Source organism: Saccopteryx leptura, chromosome 6, assembly GCF_036850995.1.
Source record: "Saccopteryx leptura isolate mSacLep1 chromosome 6, mSacLep1_pri_phased_curated, whole genome shotgun sequence".
Taxonomy (NCBI): domain Eukaryota; kingdom Metazoa; phylum Chordata; class Mammalia; order Chiroptera; family Emballonuridae; genus Saccopteryx; species Saccopteryx leptura.
Genome location: NC_089508.1, coordinates 52954375 through 52979128, shown reverse-complemented (window position 1 = coordinate 52979128; position 24754 = coordinate 52954375). Strand labels below are relative to the sequence as shown.

The window sequence follows — 24754 nt, the reverse complement described above, 5'->3', positions numbered from 1 at the left end:
AAGAGTGTGCTTCATCCAAGCCTTGTTTCCTAAAATGAAACCCAAGCCTGAAAAATGACAGTCTTGGTGGCTTTTCAAGAATCCTTCCTCCAAGGCTTAACACACGGAGATCCTCTGCAAAACCCAACCCCTCAATCTTTCTCCCTCCGCTCAGGAAACGACCTCTCATGTCCATCATTTGCTTTCTTCAATTTCTTTCTGCAAAGGCCCTGAAATTTATCAGGTTGCCTGTTAAGAACAGGTTCCTTTCCCGTTTCCCCCATCTTTCTGCCCTCCTCCCCAAATGTCCCTATTTTGGGGCTCTCAAATGTCAGCAAATCTACAAAGTACACAAATGCCAAGGAAAACGCCATAGCTAATTATAAGAAAGTAATTAAGAAAGACATTCATGATGATGATAATTGTAATTAGAAAGTGCCTGGCAATTCTTATCATGCAGTCAAAGATTGCAGCCTCCTGAGCTGGGAGGCAACAGCGCAGTTTCCATCAACTGCTCCAGCGCTGAGAAGGCTCATTGGCAGTAGTTTGAGGAAGGGAGATTTTGGCTTTCTTCCTCTGACATCCACATTTTCTCAAGGTCATCTTTGCTCCTGAGAGATCTTCCCCAACCTCTAATCCATCAGCAAAGGCTTACAGAAAACCCCCATTGCTACCCCTGTAATTTTGTAAGCTTGGGAAATCATCAGCTACTACCAACCCTGTTGATTTCTTAGGAGGGAGCTAGATGAAGCCTATTCTCCTGACAAGCGGCTAGAACCCTTCTTTCTGCCCGGCACTGGCCTGGGGCAGCAGGTGGTCCCAATGGTGACGGCTGCCCCTCACCTCCAAACATCCACCTCACTTCAACGTGCACTGCCTGGCCCACCAAGAGGTCAGACAACAAAGCCCATTTTATGGTTGGTGGAGGGTCCTCTGGCCCCTCCCAAACACAGATGCTGACGCTGAAGCTGTTGCCGTGCTTTGCCCAGGCCCCCGGGCAAGGCAGACCCAGAAGAGCCATTTCAAATGTCCCACTGTGAGTCTGCAGTCAGCCTGTCCGCTGCAAGCCTGGGATGTGGTGTGTCTGGGGACAGCCCTGCCACCTGAGCCCTCATTTGCACAAGTGGCTTTTGGGGAGAGTTCTGATTTGTGCTGAAGACTCACGCAGCCACTCACTTGGAGCTCAGGGACTTACCGGCTAACCCACTTATTTCTTGCTGGGGAATAGGAGCTCAGGGACCAGCTCCTTTTAGAACCACTGGGAGCTGCTCACCCGGCTGCTAACAAGACCCCAGCTGGTTACCCCACTGCCCTGGCCTCCTGTGCTCCCTCCAGACTTGCCAAAAAAGCTCAAATGGGTCAATGTTCCCAGGCTATGCTGGACACCAGGTGTCCATCCTCATTTCCTGGCTGGGCCCGGCCAGCTCCCAACTCTGGCATCAGCTGCTCCCTCTTCTCTCCATCTCACCCCCCCACACACACACACAGGCTGAGGTCCCAGCATGCTCTACCACTGGGCCCAACTGCCTTTAAGCGCACCCCTCCCAGCAGTCTGTCAGATTAGCTTATAACACCTCCACCTGCTTTCTTTTTTTTTTTTTTTTTTTCTACAGAGACAGAGAGTCAGAGAGAGGGATAGATAGGGACAGACAGACAGGAATGGAGAGAGATGAGAAGCATCAATCATTAGTTTTTTGTTGCGACACCTTAGTTGTTCATTGATTGCTTTCTCATATGTGCCTTGACCGTGGGGCTACAGCAGACCAAGTAACCCCTTGCTCGAGTCAGCGACTTTGGGTCCAAGCTAATGAGCTTTTGCTCAAGTCAGATGAGCCCGCGCTCAAGCTGGCAACCTCGGGGTCTCGAACATGGGTCCTCTGCATCCCAGTCCAACGCTCTATCCACTGCGCCACCGCCTGGTCAGGCTCCACCTGCTTTCTGAACTCACAGAGCAACTCCTTGATCCCTGAGGGTTCTGTCAGGGGTAGAGAGGGCAAGCAGTGCGCTGTACACCTGCCAAGTTTCAGAAAAAATCATGTCCAATCCCTTCATTTTACACACAGAGACACTGAGGCCCAAGTGTCCCAGACCTCATGGACCATACGCTACCTCTTGGCCAGGGAGGGAGGAACTTGGTGATGAGGCTCCTGGAGACAGAGGCCTCTGAAGGGAGAGGGAGCTGTGAGGTGTCCAAGAACATGGGGCCTTCACATGTCACCCAGGCAGGATGTCCTCCCCTGCCCAGATGGCTCAGGGCTGGGGGAGCCAGTCCAGAGGCAACAATATAGGGGTGCTGGGGTTTACCCCCAGGAGGAGAGGCCAGAGGAGCGCCCTACAGGGTGAGGCTGGGCAGGGGGCTCCAAGCAGCTATAGGGGAGGGTGAGGGGAGGATGAAGACCACCAGCACCCTGCCAACCCCTGTCTCTCTAGAGACCTGACCGCAGACCTGCCTCCTGCACCCTCTCCACAGCCGGAAGGGAAGGGCCTTCAGGGACACCGCACAGGCTCCACACCGCCTCTCCCCCATCCCTCCGCAGCTAGGCCTGTATGCAGCACACCGGCCCCCTGTGACCGTACATACAGAGGGCAGCCGTCCCACAAACCCTTGGCCTGACTCCAGGGATGCGGTTGCTGCCCCTGTGGGTCCCTCTGGACCTCATTATCCCCCTCCCCTCTTCATCACCTCGGTATTATGTCTAGGCTGTTTGCTTGTCACAACCTCAATCCATTCATATTTCATAGGTGTTGTTTGGACAGTGTTGTTTGAGGCTGAAATATTGAGAGCAAATACCCAAGGTTCAGATGGCCGTATTTCACATTTGGGCCACTGTGTGTATGTGTAGCTACAGTGTGTGTTTAGGTACCTACAGTGTGTGTGTACCTACACTGTGTGTTTGGGTACCTACAGTGTGTGTGTACCTACAGTGTGTGTGTACCTACAGTGTGTGTACCTACAGTGTGTGTTTGGGTACCTACAGTGTGTGTACCTACACTGTGTGTTTGGGTACCTACACTGTGAGTTTGGGTACCTACAGTGTGTGTACCTACACTGTGAGTTTGGGTACCTACACTGTGAGTTTGGGTACCTACAGTGTGTGTACCTACACTGTGTGTTTGGGTACCTACACTGTGAGTTTGGGTACCTACAGTGTGTGTGTACCTACAGTGTGTGTTTGGGTACCTACAGTGTGAGTTTGGGTACCTACAGTGTGTGTACCTACACTGTGAGTTTGGGTACCTACACTGTGTGTTTGGGTACCTACAGTGTGTGTATCTACACTATGAGTTTGGGTACCTACACTGTGAGTTTGCGTACCTACAGTGTGTGTGTACCTACAGTGTGTGTTTGGGTACCTACACTGTGAGTTTGGGTACCTACAGTGTGTGTTTGGGTACCTACACTGTAAGTTTGGGTACCTACAGTGTGTGTTTGGGTACCTACACTGTGAGTTTGGGTACCTACACTGTGTGTTTGGGTACCTACAGTGTGTGTTTGGGTACCTACAGTGTGTGTTTGGGTACCTACAGTGTGTGTTTGGGTACCTACACTGTGAGTTTGGGTACCTACACAGTAAGTTTGGGTACCTACAGTGTGTGTTTGGGTACCTACAGTGTGTGTACCTACACTGTGAGTTTGGGTACCTACACTGTGTGTTTGGGTACCTACAGTGTGTGTTTGGGTACCTACAGTGTGAGTTTGCATACCTACAGTGTGTGTTTGGGTACCTACACTGTGTGTTTGGGTACCTACAGTGTGTGTACCTACACTATGAGTTTGGGTACCTACACTGTGAGTTTGCGTACCTACGCTGTGCACTTGGGTACCTACGCTGTGCACTTGGGTACCTGCGCTGTGGGTTTGGGGAAGGACTGGGACAGGAGTGCTGCAGGGAGGGTCTCCTGAGGAGGGATGGAGGGAGATGAGACCCATGTTCTTCCCTGGGCTGGGGCAGCTGGCAACCACTGCAGGACTCGTGTTGCCCAACAGGGACAGCCCCTCTACGCGGGGCAGGGGTTTATGCAGCAACTGCCCCTAGAACATTGTTTCTGGCCCCAGTCCCCCAACCCTGCCAGCTGACCCCTTAGCAGGGGCTGAGGGGGGTGCTGCCACCCTGACCTCCCTCTTTTCTGGCTCCTATAAGTCAGAACGGGTACATTTTGCCGAGTCACCCTTTTCCCTCCACTACAGCCATCTGCTGTTGGGGACAGAACGGGAGGCTGGCTCTGACAGGCTATGTGACCGAGGGTTATGTGTCCTGCCCCACTGCTGTCTTAGCTCCCTCCCCAACCCCATCTACTGTCCTGCCCAGCCCTGCTCCCAACACCCAGGTGCCAGAGGCATTTGGAGCGAGAAGCAGGCCAGCACCAGGGTGAGAGCACAACCACACCCAGAAAGCCAATCTTGACCCCGTGATGCCCCTTAGTAGCTCTAGGCCTGGGGCCAATTTCTACCATCTCCAGATCAGTCCCTATCTGTTCAATGGGGGACGGTGACAGGATGGACCTCTCAGGCTGTGTGTGAGAAAGAAATGTGTTGACAAAGGATCCAGAGCAGTGCCTGGGGTGTATATAGTCAGTAGACTGTGTGAGTCTTGCTGTTATTGTCTGTAGAGTGTCCTCAAACCCGGGGAGGGTCCTTGTGATGTTTCAGTCGCTTTTAACCTTCACAAAGGCCATCTCTCTCACTCTCACCTTTCTCAAAGGTCCTGGACACATGAGGTGGGCTTTAAGGACCTGCTGACAGACCACTGGTTTGGGACAGTGTGCTGGCAGGCAGCCCCACCTCCACCGCTGGTGGAGAGGCCAGGGCAGTAGATAATGTGATGATGCAAGTGACAGTTACAATAACAGGATATTAAACAAGTATTTAACCTTCCATTCTCAGTTTCTTCATCTGTAGAATGAGGATAATAGTAGTCATACATCATATAATAGTGTTTTGTCAATGGCAGGCTGCATATACAATGGTTACATACACAGAAGGGTTCCACAGAAGCCTTTACTAACTTCAACAAGCTTCTTTTTTTTTTTTTTACAGAGACAGAGAGAGAGTCAGAGTGAGTGATAGACAGGGACAGACAGACAGGAACAAAGAGATGAGAAGCATCAATTATTAGTTTTTCGTTGCGCATTGCGACACCTTAGTTGTTAATTGATTGCTTTCTCATATGTGCCTTGACCGCGGGCCTTCAGCAGACCGAGTAACCCCTTGCTGGAGCCAGCGGCCTTGGGTCCAAGCTGGCGAGCATTTTGCTCAAGCCAGATGAGCCCGCGCTCAAACTGGCAACCTCGGGGTCTCGAACCTGGGTCTTCCGCATCCCAGTCTGATGCTCTATCCACTGCGCCACCGCCTGGTCAGGCTCAACAAGCTTCTTTATGAGTTTGAAAACATGGTCCCCACCATCAAAAGATTTGCATTAACAGAGAGAAATGTTCCAGGCACATTCTCTGCTTATAAGCAAATCTATGACAAAAAAGAACCAAGCAAACTAAGCAAAGCACCATGGACATGTTTCTGAAAAGAGTGTCACCGCAGGAAGAGCCAGAGGCAGGTCCTCAGGATGTCTTCCAGAGAAGGCACTGCTGTCACAGGAGGTGACAGCTCCATGTGTGTCACTGCCCTGCAGACTGTCCAGTGGGACAAGATGTGGAGGCGCAGGACGGCGGTCTCGATGAACCGATCCCACGCAGGCCTAGCCCGAGGCTAAGGTATGCCTCTGTGTCTTAGTCTTTAACAAAAAAGCTTAAAAATTAAAAAAAAAATTTTTTTAAGTAGAAAAAATCTTATAAAGATATAAAGAAATAAAATATGCTGTTCAGTTACACAGTGTTTGTGTTTTAAGCTGTTATTACAAAAGATTTTAACATTTTTTTAATGTTTATAAAGTAAAAACATTACAGTAAGCGAAGGTCAATTTATTATTGAAGAAAGAAAAATATTTCTTATAAATCTAGTGTAGCTAAGTGCACAGTGTTTGAGATCTGCAGCAGGGCACAGTGAGGGCCTGGGCCTCGGTCGCTGCCCGCTCACAGCTGCCACCCAGCGCCCCTGCCAGTCCCGCAGCGCCACTCCTAGTAGGCGCCCTGCACACGTGCACCGGTTTTATCTTTTGTTCTGTATGTTTACTCTGCCTCTTCTATGCTTAGGTATGCTTCGGTATATAAACACCATTGTGTTACAACTGTCTGCAGTCCTCAGTGCAGTCACATGCCTGCGAGCCGTGGGCTGTGCCATACAGCCCGGATCCGAGCAGACTGTACCATCCAGGTGTGTGTAAGTGCACCCTGTGCCAACGAAGCATCTCTCTGAACCATCCCAGTCGCTAAGCGATGCATGACTGTACCTACCTCATGGGCAGTTGCAAAGATTTCATGAAATAATACACGTAGAGTGCTCAGCCCAGTGCCTGGCCCACGGGAAGTGTGCAGTCAGCGTGCACTGCTCTTCCCCCCACCCTGACACATGCTCTCACTACAGGGTCTGGTTTTGATGTCTAAGACAGCCGACAGCTGGTACCACTTCACTCATCTCAGCTTCCTCGGCACTTCCATTTCAGGGTGCCTACTATGTGCCAGGCCTTGCCGCTTTCACACATGTGACCTCAACCTATCATAGGCTACCCCAGGACACCCCGGCGGGGTTAGCTGTGTCAGCACCCGCCTCCCCTTCGCAGATCTCCAGTGCCTGGGGAACAGAGGCTGCTTTCTACTTGGCCCTTTGGGGCCCTCACGCTTCCTGGTACACAGTAGGTGCTCATTACTTGTGGGTCACGGGGAGAGAACCACCTGCTCCAGGAGAGAGCACCTAGACACACACGAGGAGGGTGTGGCTATCTTTCCTGAGTTCAGCCTCAGAGCTCAGTTACAGGGAAGCCACCAAATCTCTGGACCCCACCCACTCCTTGGCTCAGGCTGCTTCTGGCCTGTGGCACCAGGGTGACTGGGAGCTTGAGGGATGGCAGGGTGGGCGCAGCAGAAAGCGCTCAGCTGTGGCGTGAAGAGACCTCGGTTTGTGTCTAGCGGCACCGAGCTCGATGTTATCAAGCAACTCCCTTTCCACTCTGGGCCCTGTGACTTCACTATAAATCAAGATTAAACTAGACGAGGTCTGAAGTCCCACTCAGCTGAGAATCGCTGTGCACTGCCATCCCACCCATCGCTCCAGGAAATGCCTGATTGCCACCATTGCTCTAGTCTCACTTCCTGTCCCCCAAACCCTATCCCCTTTCTACAGCCTAGTAAACCTCCGCTCTTGACATCACAGGGACTCCTAGTTTCTGTCCTCCATTCCTTCGGAAATGGCGTTGGATTAGGAGCCAGGAGAACTGAGTGTGAATTCAGGCTCTGCACCACCTGACATATGACTCTGGGCAGGGGGCTTCCTTTCTCTCTCAGCTATCACCGTAAGACTCCTTCTACTGTTGACACCCCTGATGCTTCTACAGCTGCTCTTGCTCCACCATGTCACCTAATAGCTGCTAGAAGCTTGAAATGCTTCCACTGGGCTCCCCAGCTTAGGTTACCTAAGTCACCAAGACCCGGCACAGCCTCCATCACCCATTGCCACCAAAAAGCTAAGAGGGCTCAGCCACTCTGTTTTGCACATTTACAGAAAATGAAGTCTTATCCCACCAGAATCCCTCAATCCACACGAAGTTCCCCCTGACTGGCCAAACCCATTTCAGCCTCTTCTTCCTCTGACTCCCATGGTACTCTCTGGGGTCTGCCCCTTGGGGGGCCCATAGCACACTTGGTCTCCTGCCACTTCCCCCTTTAGCGTTCATCTCTCCAACTAGACTGTGAGCTCCTGGAGGAGAAATCAGAATCTTTAGCATCCCTGATCTCTTACAGATACTCCACGTGAGTCTATTGGTGACCCTTCTGCATGCCTATGCTTTATTTAACAAGCTAGACGAGAAGGATCAGGCTGCAGAGAATGTGGACACATGACCTGTGAGGGCCGTGGAAAGACTGGGACTAGGGGGATGCTGTGCAGCCTGGACAAGGAAGTACTGGGTGGGGGACAGGTCACAGTCAGCTGACAGGCTGAAAGGCTGCTAAAGCCAAGTAGAAGCCCCTGTTTCACACAGAACAGGGACCCAGGGATGTACATGACAAAGGGGCAGATTTCAGTCTAAGCCAAGGCAAACCTTTCTCACATCTGAATGGGTTCAGCAGTTCAAAGGGCAGATTCTATAGGTAGGGAGCAACCCATCACTGGAAACACTCAAACAGAGCACAGAGGTCCTATAAACACTGGAGGGCAGGGGTCAGCAGGTACACCACGACTCTCAGGCCAAATCCCACCCGTTGCCTATTTCTATAAATAAGTTTTGTGGGAGCACAGCCAAGCCCATTTATTTACATAATGCACATGACTGATCTTGCACTGCAAGGATAGAGCTGAGTTGTTGCCACAGAGACTGCTGATCAGCAAAGCCTAAAATATTTACTACCTGATGCTTTATGGAGGGAGGGGGCCCTCCTGTTCTAGAGGCTTCTTGGTTTGATGAAAAATAGGACTGCGGGACTTTTAAGGTTCATTCCCCCCTTCTGTTTACCATTTACTCACCACCTGTTATGATCAGAAGTTCTAAAGGTGCTTAGGAAACCCCCGATGATGCTGGCCTCCTTTCTAAAGTGGTCCACCTGAAGGGACAGGGGCTGTCAAGCCGGGAGGTATAACCCTCGGCAGCCACACATGCTCCCTCGGCATTTTATTTCAGTCCTCTCTTTCCCCCAGGGGCTGGGGGTAACAATATGATTTAGTGACCACTTGTGTTACAGCTGATGGTCTTGCTTGAGAGACACTAGTAAAACGTGTATGAGAGAGAGACCAAATGTTATGCCCCTCCTCTTTGCTCAGCACTGTGTACTCATTGCCCCGTTTCATGCTTGAGGCAGGGATTATTACTGCTTCACTTACAGTGAGAAATCTAGACCACAGAAAGGGCTAAATAACTGTGCAAATTCTCACAGTGGCCGATATATCTGCCTTCCTCAGCCTCATTTTCACAACTGTCCCCACACCCCAATCAGGAGATACTTTAAACATTTTTTTTTTTCTTAACTACTCCTCCCGTGAAATTCTACAACCATGGATACACTGTATATCTGTGTATGTACTATATGTATATTTGGTGCTTTATGTATAAACAGATGAAGAACTGCTTTTTACCCCTTGAGAATATATGTGCTGAATTTTCTCCATTTGCTCCTCCAGGACATTCCCCACCCTTCTTCACCCTTGTCTGTGCCCAGAGAAGTGGCTCTCCATGGACTGCACTAACAGGCTTCCTTGCCCTCTGGCTCCTGGATGGGCTTGGCCAATAGCAAATACTAGCAGGAGACTGGAGGCTGGGCCATGGGTTGGTGGTGGTGGTGGTTCTCTCCCCTTAAGCTCAAGGATGAGGGCTGTGTGGGTCTGGGACTGGTTCTTCCGGCCCACGCGTAGGTGGGTCGGGGACTGGTTCTTCCGGCCCACGCATAGAGTAGCTCTCCTTGGATGCCGTCCCTCAGTGCTGTACCATCTCTTGTTGGTTTCCTTTATCCCTCCCACGCCCTAATAAATAATTATTTTATTAAAGTCTCCTCAGTTAACATGCCTTCTGTTTCTTGTTGGGCTCCTGACTGATACAGTGGCCAAGACAAGAATTGAACCCACATCTGTGTGACGCTGACAAGGCCTGCTCTTAGCCGCGTGTCCCACAACCACAGGTGGAGATGAGTTCTAGCGCCAGATCTGTCACTGACTTGTCACCTCTTCTAGGTCACAGGTTCTCTGTGTGTGAAATCAAGGAACTGAAGGACATAATCCAAACGTTCCTCTTAGCTCTAGGAGTCTAGGACTCTACCGCAGCATCTTTAAAGTGGGGGACAATGGTCCTCTCCTTCATACATTGGTTGCTAAACCAGTACCTCACTGATTTAAGCTAAGTTTGAAAAGAATCCATTCCACAAGTGCAGACACAGGACTTGGCATGGGGACAAATGTGTCCTGAGGTGCAGATGCCAGGCAAGAGCATCAGTCCTGGGACAGGGGGTGAGCCTGCATTAGCAGCCCAGGACCCAGTATGTAGAGCTTGGCTTTGAGCAAAGTGGCCAGAGTAGACTTGGGGTCTCCTCTGAACACCACTAAGAAAACACTGGCCTGGCCCTGGATGGTGCCTGAGTGGATAGAGCGTCGCCCGGCATACGGACGTCCTGGGTTCAATTCCTGGTCAGGGCACTCAGGAGAAGTAACCAACTGCTTCTCCCTTTCCCTCTCCCCCTCTCACAGCCAGTGGTTCAATTGGTTCAAGCGTGGCCCTGGGCACTGAGGATAGTTCAGTAGGTACAAGCACGTCAGCCTCGGGTGCTAAAAATAACTGGGTACTTGAGCATTGGCCCCAGATGGTGTTGCTAGGTAGATCCCAGTCAGGGTCCATGCAGGAGTCTGCCTCACTATCTCCCCTCCTCTCACTATAAATAAATAAAATAAAATAAAGCACTGGCTCTTCCCTGACCAAGGTGCCCAGTTTGCTGTCCCTTGTTCATGATGAACTATCAACCGTCAATCCTAAGCATTCTGCCCAAAATGACCCACAAATCCCTGGCGTGCTCATGGTAATATATTTTGCCTGGTGGTTTGCAAATGCTCTTACTAGTTAATGGAACTATAAAAATTACAAGAAAAGGTCAAAATAAATAAAGACAACTTTCATGCTCCCTGGCACACTAGCCTAATACTCAGGTAGGACAAGACCTAGGAGCCAGGGAAAGGAGGTATGGCCTCCCAGAATTCTACAGCATTTGGCTTCCGGAGTTTCCCCTGAGCCTAGTACCCCCAGTGCTGCAAGGCACATTGATCGGTCCTCCATTAGCATTCTTGGCAGGAACCTCAGATCAGGCTGCCATTTAATTCTGCTTGGAAATAAAAATGGCTTACATCTAAGTGGACCCACATGCCAATTCCAAAGTGACGCATTTAGCATGAGTGATTCTGTCATGCCCAAGGTCACACAGAATGTGTGTGGGAGGGGGAGGGGTATGTGGGTGTATGCGTGTCTATGTCAAGAAGTCACCAAAGGGAATTCTAAAACAATTAATCAGATGTGTATTATTTAATCCTTTATCATTGACAATCCTGAGTCCTCTCCACAGCCAGGAAAAGCCAAGACATCTGGTCCTTCCTCTCAGCACATCTACAGTTGGCTTTTCATTGCTGTGGTCATATCTGGCTCCAAGACATGAATAGTCAATTTTTTTTTAAAGAAGCGTTTCACCTGCAGGGCTGATAAGACAGAAGGACATTAAGAGACAAGCACTCTCCCTGTCTGGGGCCTGAGGGCCTGCAGGTTACCCTTCTTCCTTCTGCATCCCAGTCCGACGCTCTATCCACTGCGCCACCACCTGGTCACCCTTCTTCCTAATGAGGGGTCCTGGGCACTCTGACGGGACTCTGGGATTAGGTAACCAGGGGTTTGCCATCCCCACCTTACCTGCTGAGCTGGCCCGAAGCCACGCTTCATAATTCATAATTCGGTGGTACCCTTGCTGAATTTTATGCCTTGGCAGTCCAGCATTATCTAAAATCCTGGATCCCTGTTCTGCCCCTTATTAGCTGCACATCCTTAAGCAACCTATCTCGTCCTCAGTTTCTTCATCTATAAGATGGCTGTGGACTTACAGAGTTATTGCTAAGCATAAACAAGTTCACTCATGCAAAGCACATAGAACCAGGGGTTAGTTATAACCGTTACTAACCGTTCCTGGTTGTTTGTTTTTTATGCCATTGTTATTAATATTCCTCTTCCCAGGGCCATGGTCCCTGATACAGTCCACCCAAACAACCCACAGGCTTATTCCCAGCTCAAAGGATGAGCAAATGGCCTGAGCAAGATCTGTAAAGGACTCCCATTCACTGGGAGTACTGGAGATGAGGGGTTTGCAGGCAGGGAAGGAGACGACCGTCCAGGTTCAGCTCGTTGGTGAATCATAAGTTACCCGGAAGATCCTCTTCCATTTCTAGAAGGAACATGGCAAAAAACCAGTCTGGCTGCCAGGCCCTTTCTCCCATGGAGAACCATCAGTTGTGCTTTCGGGGGCAATGTGAACTTGGGGAGGTGTGCCTGTAGCCCGAATCCTTTCTGCCCCCACAGACCCTCTGCTTATTCATACAAACACCCATGCACACGTGCATGCGCTCGCAAGTCTGCTGTGTGCTATGCTCCCTGGGCAGGGCTTATGGAGAGGAGTCCAAAAGGCAGAAACGGCCAGGCCTTGCCCCGTCCTTGGGACTCACAGACAGCGAATACTCCTCCTGCCAGCTCTTAACCCCCTTTCCCCTTAAGAACCTGGGGTGCCCCCTTAACAAGTTGTACACAGAGGGATGAGAGCTGCGCTCTGATGCCCACAGGCCAGGGTGGTGGGAGATCCAAGAATAGACTTGGGAGCCAGGCTGTCTGGATTCAAGTTTCGGTTCTGCCGCTGACTAGTTGTATGACCTTAGGAAAGTTACTTTACTCCTCTGGGCCTCAGTTTTCTCATCTTAAAAATGGGGACAGTGGTCCTCTACCTCATAAGTTGGTTGCTAAGGTAAATCATCAATACAGCTAAACTGCTGAGAACAGTGCCTGGCATATACTAAACCTAGCTTTTTTTTTTTTTCAAGGCCATCTATCCCATCTCCCTGCCCTTGAGTGGTCAGTCGCTCCAAAAACATTTATTAAGCACCTACTATGTGTCAGATACTGCAAGCAAGAAGTGCAGTCCCAGCTTTTATAAGGTAATAGTGAGAAAGGGAGTCAGCACCTGAGTGGGCCTGTGGGTGGGCGTCAGGTGGGTGCAAGGGCAGGTAGGTGAGCTAGTGGGCAAAGGCACTAAAATGTTTCTGGTGCTGAAATCACAGCCAGTTCAGAGTACAGGATGGGCCCCAAGAGAAGGCAGGCAATTCTCTTGTATGTTGGCAGACAGGGCAAGGGCATCAAAGAGGAGATGCTCAACCTGACATCTATTCATTTACTGAGCCAGATACTGTATCCGCCATCCTGACTTTCACAGATCATGGAAATTTTGCCTCAGGGTTTTCCGCAGGAAGAAAACTTTCTTTACCTTCCTTCTTCCAACCTCCTCACTACTCCAGCCTTGGCCCTCCCTCCTGCCCTCGCCTCTTTGGTATATGCAGATCCTTCTGGATCTGAATGGGCCCCAACCTTCCCTACGCTGGGCCTTCATACAGCCTGGAACCCATCCAAAACTCAGCTTTCCAGCTCTCTCATCTCTTACTTCTGCTTATCTTTTACATTAACTTAGATGTCACTTCTTTCAGGAAGCCTCCCCTGACTGGACTGCCCCCAGGATGAGTTGGGTCCTCTCCCTGTTTCCACAGCATCTGGTTTGCCCCATAGGCCACAGTACTGACTTCTCTGTGCCAATTGTCTGTCTCCCATCAGCTCATGAAGGCCAAGACGGCCTGTGTAAGTTCATCCTTATGTCTCAGCATAGCACCTGGGACAGGGCAGGTGTTCAATAACTATATGCTGAATGCATAAGAACCTGAATCTGCAAAGGATTTCTCTCCTCCCCCTTCACCCAGAGCCCTACCTGCCTCTAATGTGGTCCATACCAGTCTGGTTGGGGTTGAATATGTAATTTAGCTAAGACACCAGGGCAATGCACAGACCTGAATTCAAGTTTCCACTCCCCCAAAGTGGGACAGTGAAATTCTCTTTAGAAAAATTTCAGTGACTTTCCAGCTAATAAACAAGGATTGTTCCAGCAAAAACCCAACAAGAAGGATTTTAGCCTGAGGTTTTTTTCCTCCCTGTTCCAGCCTGGAGCCCTGGGGGTCATCTATCATCAGAGCCGGTGTCCGATCACAGAGTCCCCTGGGTACCTCTCTTGTATCTCTACCAATCAACCCAGGATATTAGCCTGCCTTTCAAGGTTCGCCTCAACACGGCTTAACTGTTAATAATTGTTTATCAGTTAAAATTGCAACTTGTCAGAATGTCCCTATGGGGTTCCTGTGATTGTAAAACGATCACACCCAATCACTGAGCCCGATAAAAGGCTGGAGTTGCAGTCAATCTTCTTGATGGATGCTGCGGGCCCCAGACCTGCCTGTGGACACTCTTGGAACCCTTGGCTTCCCTCGCTCTGTAAAGGATTTTCCCAGCTGAGCTGTTCAAATCGCCAATCCTGCATTCCTTCAAAGAGTAACAGCTTTTCAACTTGTTAATGGTCCTGGCACATACGGCCTGAGTCAGCAGTCCCCAGCACATGACCCAAGGAAATCTTTTTCTGGGTCCTTTTTTTCCCCATTTGACAGATGCCAGACCTTCTCCAGAAAGACACATTCCAACTGATTGATTTTTCTTCTTTGGGAAATTGATCATCGCCGCCTATGAGGAAAGCAAAACACGAGGCTTGTCAAGCATTTTTTAATGCTCTGATTTAAAAACCTGTCTCATGGTGCTGGGAAAACTGGAAAGCCACATGCAAAAGAATGAAACTGGACTACAGTTTGTCCCCCTGTACTAAAATTAACTCAAAATGGATCAAATGTCTAAACATAAGACCTGAAACAATAAAGTACATAGAAGAAGACATAGGTACTAAACTCATGGACCTGGGTTTTAAAGAGCATTTTATGAATTTGACTCCAAAGGCAAGAGAAGTGAAGGCAAAAATTAATGAATGGGACTACATCAGACTAAGAAGTTTTTGCTCAGCAAGAGAAACTGATAACAAAATAAACAGACAGCCAACTAAATGGGAAATTATATTTTCAAACAACAGCTCAGATAAGGGCCTAATATCCAAAATATACAAAGAACTCATAAAACTCAACAACAAACAAGCAATCCAATAAAAAAATGGGAAGAGGACATGAACAGACATTTCTCCCAGGAAGAAATACAAATGGCCAACAGATATATGAAAAGATGCTCATCTTCTTTAGTTATTAGAGAAATGCAAATCAAAACTGCAATGAGATACCACCTCACACCTGTTAGATTAGCTATTATTAACAAGACAGGTAATAGCAAATGTTGGAGAGGCTGTGGAGAAAAAGGAACCCTCATACACTGTTGGTGGGAATGTAAAGTAGTACAACCATTATGGAAGAAAGTATGGTGGTTCCTCAAAAAACTGAAAATAGAATTACCTTATGACCCAGCAATCCCTCTACTGGGTATATACCCCCAAAACTCAGAAACATTGATACATAAAGACACATGCAGCCCCATGTTCATTGCAGCATTGTTCACAGTGGCCAGGACATGGAAACAACCAAAAAGCCCATCAATAGATGACTGGATAAAGAAGATGTGACACATATACACTATGGAATACTACTCGGCCATAAGAAATTATGACATCAGATCATTTACAGCAAAATGGTGGGATCTTGATAACATTATACGAAGTGAAATAAGTAAATCAGAAAAAAACAGGAACTGCATTATTCCATACGTAGGTGGGACATAAAAGTGAGACTAAGAGACATTGATAAGAGTGTGGTGGTTACGCGGGGAGGGGGGAGAGGGAGAGGGAGAGGGAGAGGGAGAGGGAAAGGGGGAGGGGGAGGGGCACAAAGCAAACGAGATAGAAGGTGACAGAGGACAATCTGACTTTGGGTGATGGGTATGCAACATAATTGAACGACAAGATAACCTGGACATGTTATCTTTGAATATATGTATCCTGATTTATTGATGTCACCCCATTAAAAAAATAAAATTATTTTAAAAAAAAACACCTGTCCCCTGGTTCTGCCTTGTGACTTGCCTTCTCTGAGGAAGGAGCTGGTCTTTTCTCACATGACAGCATCCCAAAGGTCGGGGTGCAGGGAGGATGGACAGACCTACAAATAGGAGGCCCAAGGCAGAGCATTTGATTAAGCCCATGGGCTTCCAGTTGGACAAACCTGGATTTAAGTCCTGCTTCTCCCACTTAGCTGGCCGTGTTTCCTTCAGTCAAAGAAATGACCTAACAACACGAAGCCTTAGGTTCTCCATCTGTAAAACCGGGCTAATAGCATTACCTAAATAAAAGGTTGTTGCGAGGGGCTAAATAAGATAATGCCTGCAAAGTGGCTGACTGAGTGGCTCTTAGCAAGGGCCTCGCAAATCCCAACTCTTTCTGTCATGGTTTGTTTTGGAGGAAGCAGCCCACACATGGAACTCAGAAACTTCAGCAGGTACTCAGGACCACAGCATCTCCGAGCAGAGGGGCCAAGTAATTCCAGTCCCCGCTTGCACTGCTTTAGCCAGTGCTTGGAGCCCCTCGCCAAAGTCACGCTGCTCCAACCTCACTCAATTGCATCACATCCTCAAGCGAGAAAGACTCTCACCAACCGCAGGGCCTTTGCACGCTCTCTCCTTCCTCCCTCCCAGAGACACTCTCCCACCTCCTCTTTGCCCAGCTATTTCATCTCTGAGGTCTCAACTTAAACGTTGCCTACTTTAGGAAGCCATCTCAAGCCATCCTTGACATGTTAGGTGGTCCTAATACGTGGTCCCCTAGCTCTCACCCTTTGCCATCAAAGCATAGGTCACGTATTACTGTTTTGCTTGTCTGACTGTCTTCAACACTGGACCAGGAGCCTCTGAAAGAAGGATGCTGTCTCTCTCTCTCTGTCACCATTGGGTCCAGCATGTGCTGGCACAGAACAGAGGCTTAATAAACATCTGTTGAATATATGAATGAATCAACAAATCCCCTTTGATTTATTAACATCTGATTACCAGAAAGCTTTATTGCTTCACTGAGCTGAAATCTGCCTGCTTGGAACATGCCCGTATTGGTGCTGAGTCCCTCCTTTCCTGTTCCCCAGCCCATGTCTCATCCTGATTCCACATGACAAGCCTTCAGGCACTTTTTTTCTATTGGGACTGAAGCAAATGAGAGACAAATTGACAGGAACTCACAGCTTCAAAGGCAGGTGTGGCTGGGACCAGTGGTACCCAACAGTGGAGAAGTGTCCTTTATTTCTTTTGTCTTGGGTACTCCCACCCACAGTCACGGCCGGCCGCCACTAACCAGCATGATGAAGCCCCACCCCCAGGTTTATGAGTGTCACTGCTCATGTCCCAGCGGGAGCAGCCCATGTCCCGCTGGGTTTAAATCTCATTGCTATTGAGCAGCTAAATCAGGAGCTACTTAGCACCATTGATTTAGGGTTTTAATAAAAATAATGCAAAGTGGAAGAGAAAGGCAGTTGTGAAGGTCACTGACAACCCCTCCTCCCATCCCGCTTCTGCTTTCCTGCTAGCATCATTTTCCAGACCAGAGTCGCCTAGATTCCCTTGACTCCAACATATGACAGTTTCTGCTTTTAGTCCTCATCACAATCACATCCCCTGACAGCCTAGGCTGTATTTGTTTCTCGCTGAGTTGTGTTTAGGAATCTCCTGCCCTCTTTGTAAAGACTCTTTACCTCCCTGGCCTGAGAGCCTAGAAGCCTCTGACTCTACATCAGCTCTATGGTTCATTCGCCGTGTGAACCACTCACAGCCTCTGCCTGAACAGGGCAGGAGGTGGCAGGACAGACAGACTCAGCGCCTCTACAGTGTGACGTTCTATGAGTGGGAACTTTGCAGTCCCTCTCTGATGAGAGTTTAGAGAAGACTGCCATCCTCCTAACCCAAACCATCCCTGACCTAAGGTCCAGCCCAAAGTATTTCTTTACATTTCAACTAAGTCTATTTGAAGATTTAATGTCTTAGTAACTAGGGGGGGTATTATTTATTTCTTTATATTAAATGAGAGGCAGGAGGCAGGGAGGCAGGGAGGAAGAGAGACAGACTCCCCCATGCTCCCTGACTGGGATTCACCCAGCAAGCCCCCTACAGGGTGATGCTCTGCCCATCTGGGACTTCTGCTTCCTTGCTGGGCAACTCAGCACCTCAGGCAAGGCCATGGAGCCATCCTCAGCACCCACAGCCAAATTGCTCGAACCACTGGAGCCATGGCTGAGGGGAGGGGATAGAGAGGGAGAGAGAGAAAGGGGGGAGAGGTATGGTAGAGAAGCAGATGGTCACTTCTGTGTGCTCTGACTGGGAATCGAACCCAGGACTTACCACATGCTGGGCTGAAGCTCTACCACTGAGCCAACCAGCTATGGCTGGGAAAATTATTATTTGTGTGTGTGTGTGACAGTGACACAGAGGGACAGACAAACAGGAAGGGAGATGAGAAGCATCAATTATTCGTTGTGACACCTTAGTTGTTCATTGCTTGCTTTCTCATATGTGCCTTGACTAGGGGGCTACAGCAGAGCAAGTGACCCTTTGCTCAAGCCAGCAACCTTGGGCTCAAGCCAGATGAGCCCAGGGTTTCAAACCTGGGTCCTCCGCATCCCAGTCTAATTCTCTATCCACCGCGCCACCGCGTGGTCAGGCTAGAAAAAATTATTTTTTAAAACCCTTTTTATTTTTTAAATCACCATCACCTGTCCCACAGTGTCTAAGTGGCACACCAGGGTTCAAGTGCCGAGTTCTGCAGGCCCAGAGCTGCGCTCCCCCCTGAGCTCCCAAGGAGCAGACCTAAGCCTGCAGGACAGTTGGATAAAGGAGTGATATTAGTACATGGTCTGGGTGAGTGAGGAAGGCTTCTTAATAGAGGAGAAAACCCCAGTGGGATGGCATGAAACACCTCACCTGGGCAGACTGAGGTCTTAGAAACACAGTCCTAACCAGCTCTCTCCTCTGATCCAGTGGGCAGAGCAGGGTCACCTGCTTCTTACTGTTCCAAGGCAAAGAGCATGCCATCATGTGGCTCTGGTGACATCCTGTCCCGTACCCTCCCACCCTGGCTCACTCTGCAGGACAGCCCTGCCTCACCCCTCCCTGCTCCCCTCATCCCCTACCCTGCCCTGGAGCAGCCCTACAGCCTTACAGAGAAACAGCTGAGATGAGAACAGGCAGACACCTGGCTGTCTCCTAAATATTTTACCCACAGGCCTGCCTCTGGGTTTAGAAAATAGCAACACCTCAATACACTGGTACTTGAGAGAATGACAAACGTGCCTAGTCATTTACTGCAGCACCGTCTATAATAGCAAAAGCTTGAAAATAACCTAAACGTCCATGCATAAGGGAAAGGGTAAATAAATTATGACATGGACACACAGTGGAATACAATGTAGCCATAAAGAGGAACCAGAAAGCTCTTCATGTATGATAATATACACAAAACTGGAGCTAAAGTGAAAAAAGTAAAGGCAGAGCAGGGTTTAGAGTATGCTACCATTTGTGTGAAAATTTTAAAGTGTAGGGAAGACATGGAAATAGCCTAAGTATCCATCAACAAATAAATAGATAAAGAAAATGTGGTATACAAAGATGCTCCCTGAGTTATGATGGGGTTACAGCCTGATAAACCCATCATAAGTTGAAATACTTTAAGTCGAAAATGCATTTACTACACCTAACCTATTGAACATCACTGCTTAGCCTAGCCTACCTTAGATGTGCTCAGAACACAATATCCACAACATGCTGACAACACAGCTCGCTGCCACTGCCCAGCACAAGAGTACCATCTTGCATATTGCTAGTCTGGGAAAAGATCAAAATTCAAAATTCAAAGCCCACTTTCTCCCCATTGTAAAATCAAAAAATCATGAGCCAAACCAGCATAAGTCTGGGACCATCTGTATACAATGGACTACTTATTCAGCCATAAAAAAGAAGGTGCCACAATATGGATGAAATTTGAGTGCATTATGCTAAGTGAAATGAGTGAGACAGAGAAAGGCAGATACTATATGATCTCCTTTGTATGTGGAATCTTAAAATAATAATGATGATAATCAAACTCATAGAAAAAGAGATCAGACGTGTGGTTATCAGAGGTGGGGAGAGGAGGTTCAGGGAATTGGAGGGAGGGAGTCAAAGGTACCGACTTCCAGTTGCTGTACAAGAGGAAGAATCCTGGGGTGTAACGTGCAGCATGGTGACTGTAGTGAGCGCTGCTGTGCGGTGCATTTGAAAGTTGCTAAGAGAGTGAATCCTAAAAGTCCTCACCACAAGGGAAAAATCCATTTATTTCTTTTCTTTTTTTTTTTTGCATCTATATGAGATGAGGGATGTTAACTTATTGTGGTAATCATTTCCCAATACATGTAAGTCAAGCCGTTATGCTGTGCACCTTAAACCCATACAGCACTGCCTGTCAACTATAGCTCCACAAAACTGAAAGAGAAAAGCAGAGGGAAAGAATGCATACACACATATATTTCTTCTATATGCATAAAATATCTCTGGAAAGATGTACAAAAAACTAGGAATACTGGTTTCCTCCAGGAAGGGGGAACTGGGAAAAAGACTTTTTATTGTATCACTTTTGGAACCATTGTATTTTAAACCAGTGGAATGTGTTGTCTGTACAGGAAATAAATAAAGCATTAAATCTGTAAAAAACTAAGGCTCTGTTAATATTCAAAAGAATCCTCCTGGAGAGGAAACACATTAGTGTCAAATTTATTAATCCCAAATGAGAATAATTGTTATCACGAGGGCCTTGAGGGAGCAGGACTTGGGACTGTTAAGTCTTGAGGAATGTGTATGTATTTACTCAACTCAAGGGGCCAAACCTTGGCCGCAGCCTGGAGGTCCGTGGTCTAGCTGCTGAGTGAGGGGCTGAGGGGTCAGCTCCCCAGCCCAGGACAGCAGCAGGCTCCACAGGGCCCCTGCAGTGCCTGGGAGAGGGGTGAGGCCGGCAGAGCCCCAACTTCCCAGCAGCTGCTGGTCTCGGCACTCACTGGGAGACCCCATAAAACATAATCACTCAGATTCCCTGAGATGACGTTTACTCCGGTATCACACTGAGAGGAGTATTGATTTTTCCAAATAGACCCTTGTTCTCCCTCATTCCAACTTTCATCAGCCTCATCTTGTAAGTTGCCTTCTTCCCACCCACCCCCTCCTTCTTGTGCTTTTACCTCCTCTTCACTCCTCTCAGTCACTCCCTCACTTGACTTTCCTCCACTTTCTTTCTTCATTAATTAATTAATTCACAGCCCTGCTCGGAGCATCCCCTCAACCTGGGCTCAGGGCACAGCTTCCTTCCTCCTTTCATCTCAGTTCCTGGCTCCTCATCCAGAGCAGTCACCGGCCCCGTGCGGGGGAAGGGCTGGGACAGGAGGACCGGGGAGGAAGGGGAAGGCAGAGGCGGCAGCGTGTGCTGGGCTGGCTCTGTCATTGTAGGTCAGAGACCCCAGGAGAGCCTGAAGGATGCCAGATTGGTCCCTGTCAGCTCCTGAGAGGAAGCTGCGTTTCAGCCAGCACAGCAGCACCCTGTGTCCCTGCGCCCCTTCCTCTTTGCACCCCCACCAGGCAGCGCACTCCCTCTGGGAAGGTGGGGATCTCCTTCTCCTCTCTCTCTTTCTGCCGGTCAGCCTTCCCACCTTTCCTTGGAGGCTCCGCCCACACCCCTGCTCCTGACGCATCCTGCCAGGAGCCCAGCGGGCAGGGAGGGGGCGCCCTCTAGTTTGTACCACAGTTCTGGTGACATCTGGCTCCTAACTACCTCAAACTCTTTAAGAGGTGACCTTTACTTGTGCCTTGCTCTCTCCTCCAACCCTGACCTGTCACCTAGCACAGTATTTACAAAGGGAAGAAATTTGGCAGGTATTTACAAAAATGAAGAACAAAAAGGATAGAGTGATGGAGGGAAGAAGGGAGGAAGGGAGGAAGACAGGAGGAGAGGAGAGGAACTGGGAAGGAGGGGAGGAAGGGAGAAGGAGAAGAGGGGTGGAGGGAAAAGATGGGAGGAAGGTGGAACAAGAGGGAGAGAGGGAGGAATTGAAGAAAGACAAAACCAATTTCTGCCTCTGAATTTCCAAGCATGTAATAGTTACTATCTATGTGACACTTTACAATTTCTAAAGCACATTTATGTTTGTCACTGAGCTGCTTTCCCAATTCCCCTAAAAAGTAAGCAAGACAAATCTGTCATTAACTCACTTTACAGATGGGAACAGTGAGGCTCAAAGGCATAAAGTGACTTGCCCAAGGTGACCCATACCTGAGCTGAGGAGAGCTCAGCTCTTCCGGCTCCACACCGCTGGCACTTGGAATAGCCTCTCTCATTACCTGTAGCATTCTCTTGGCCTGCTTCCCAGAGAAGCTGGCACGATTAATTACTGTTGCCTCATTTGTGGGGGCTCATCATGCAGGCAGCTTGCTCAGCTGCTGGAGGGCCGAGACCCTGTCTGATGCTCCTCCCCGTGCTCAGACCAGCCAGGGCCTGGCATTGCACAGTGGCCAGGGGGATACTTGCTGGTCTGTGAGGACCACAATGCAGGCCTTGCTGCACGGCCACGGTACTGCTGGCTCCCCAGGTGCCTGAGGACACATGCTTCCAGAAAGCCTGAAAAGGCAGGACCCTTATTTAACCATGGGGGCAGAAAAGTACAGGAAGTGCAAGTAATTCAGCCCTTTAAACACAAATAGCATTGCTTCTTCCATCCCATCCTCCCAAAACATCCACAAAGGGTACAAAAGGCATGTCCTCAACAAAATATTTTATCAAAATGACAAGAAACAAGATCAGGCCCAATTGGTAATGTGTGAGTTGCCATGGAGTCTGAAAAGCCCTTGGGAGGCATCAGTCAGAGTCGCGACCACGTGCTTCCATGGCTTCCTACAGACCTGCATGCAGCCCCATCCCCAGGACCCCTGTAACCTTCCTTCTGGCTCCCACTAAGGCCTCTAGGAAGGCAAGATCACCCAACAGGAGGCCGGAGATGGGGCTGTGTGATCTCTGGTGAACACTTCTTGGGGACCCAGTTTTCTCACCTAGAAGATGAGGACGATGACTCTCTCCTTGTCCTTTCAGAGGTATACAGAATAACAGGTACTTTGCAGAAAATACAAGGGTGGTAGAACCACCTAGTGGTTAGATTGTGGGCCCTGGAGCTAGGGTTCCTGTGTTCAAATTTCAACTCTTCCCGCTTACTAGCTAGGAGATGATGTAGTTAGTAAGGCAGCTCACTTAACTGCTGGCTGCCTTGTTCCCCCACATGCCTGTAAGAACACCTGGCAGGCATTCTGGGTAAAAGTGGCCTTGGCAAAGGGAGAAGGGAAGGGGGTGGAAGATAACCTGAGGGCAGGCATCGGTTTCCACAGCAACCTTTTGTCTTCCAGCACTTCAGGTTTGCAAAGACCCTTCTTTCCCATGTACCTCTTGCTTTTCTGTTCCCCTCCCTACTTGCCGTTCACAGCCAGGATTGTCAGTAGATGGATGAGAACCCCAAGCAGCTCAGAGGAGGCAGGTAACTTGGCCAAGTTCCCACAAATCAATACCAGAGTCATTCATGGCCAGAACTCAGTCCAGCAAAGCCTGCTTGTGCTGGGCACAGGGGCACCAGAATACCCTGGAAAAGTCACATCTAGAGTGAGAGAGCCAGAGGCCAATGGGCCATCACCCCACGGCATGAGTTCTGTTCCCACAAAGGGAAGAGGTGAGCCCCTCAAGAGTGCAGAGCTGTTGCCTCTCCCCAGCCCAGATGTCTTGTCAGCCCAGGGCAGGGTGCTGCTATCTGCAGCAACAACGATGCCTCGACTCCCTCCACCCCACTGCCCTGTCCAGACTCCTGCCTGCACTGGCTCCAGTCCAGCTGGCAATGCCAAGCCCAGGAGTTCTGTGTCCTGGGGAGCTCCATGGATCTGGCTCTGCTCTCCTGTTTTCTCCCACCCCCTGCTACCTCCTCCCTGAGGACCTCTCCCCTCTCCCCTTCACCACCTTCTAGTTTCCTAGATGCATAAGTAAGGTCCCATCTCAGGTCTTTACCCAAGCAATTCCCCTGCCCGGGGTCCCCTCCCCATCCCCAGTATTAACTACTCACCTTGCAGGTCTCCGCTCCAAATCCTCTCCCCTGGCTTCCTCTCCTCCCCTCTGAAGGAGGTCTCCCTGGTATTTATTGCCTCTCATCCCCCATGTTCTTTTCCTTTATGGCACCCATCAAAAATGTCATTCTTGATCTATTTGAGGGACGACTGTTCTGTTGAAAACCTATCGCTCACTAGGCTATTAGCTTCATGGGATAGACACCTCATCTCTTTTGTTACCCCTGAACATCCACCCTCTGGCCCAGCAGTGAGTACAATAAGCACCCCGTACATGTTGCCTTAATAAAAAGTAAATGCATTGTTTAGCCATCTGAGCAGGCAAAGAGCAAATGTTTGTTAAACAAGTGACCCTCTTTCTGAAAAGGTGCAGGAATCACTGACATAAGGACACTGCCAAAATAACTTTCTCCTGCCTCCTATACCTCCATGGGATTGTATGTAAAGAACACCTTGCATTTGTGTGTGACAAAGTAAAAATCCAGTTCATGTCAGATGCCATACATTAAACTGGTGAGGTAGGTAGGCAAATGCTGCTATCCTCAGGATGGTGCCCAGGGAGGTTAAGTGGTTCCCCCTGCTTCACACAGAGGTTCACAGAAGTACAGAGAGCAAAGCAGGGCTGTCACCTCTTCCCTAATCGAGCCAGTCCTGCAGTCCTGCAGTCCTTCCTACGTTCAAGGGGAGGGTGTAGAAGTCTGGGAGTGATGTCTTGCTGAGCTGCGAGCTCCCTGAGTGAAGGGCCTTGTCTATTTTATTAATTCCCCATCACCTAGCCCACAGCTTGGCACATAAGAGGTACTTGAACATCAATTTCTAAATCAACAAGTCATATTTTGTCTGAAAAAGAAAATAGGAGGCGGGACAAGGAAAGTGGAGACAGTTTCTTAAATGTCTAAAAAACTGTTACGTGAAAACGAGCAACCTGCTATGTG

General features: G+C 49.1%; 1 protein-coding gene across 4 annotated transcripts in view; it reads right to left on the bottom strand.

Annotated features, from left to right (window-relative positions):
• Positions 1-24754, bottom strand: part of MEGF11 (multiple EGF like domains 11) — a 406952-nt gene that overhangs the window by 204668 nt on the left and 177530 nt on the right. The window lies entirely within an intron of this gene.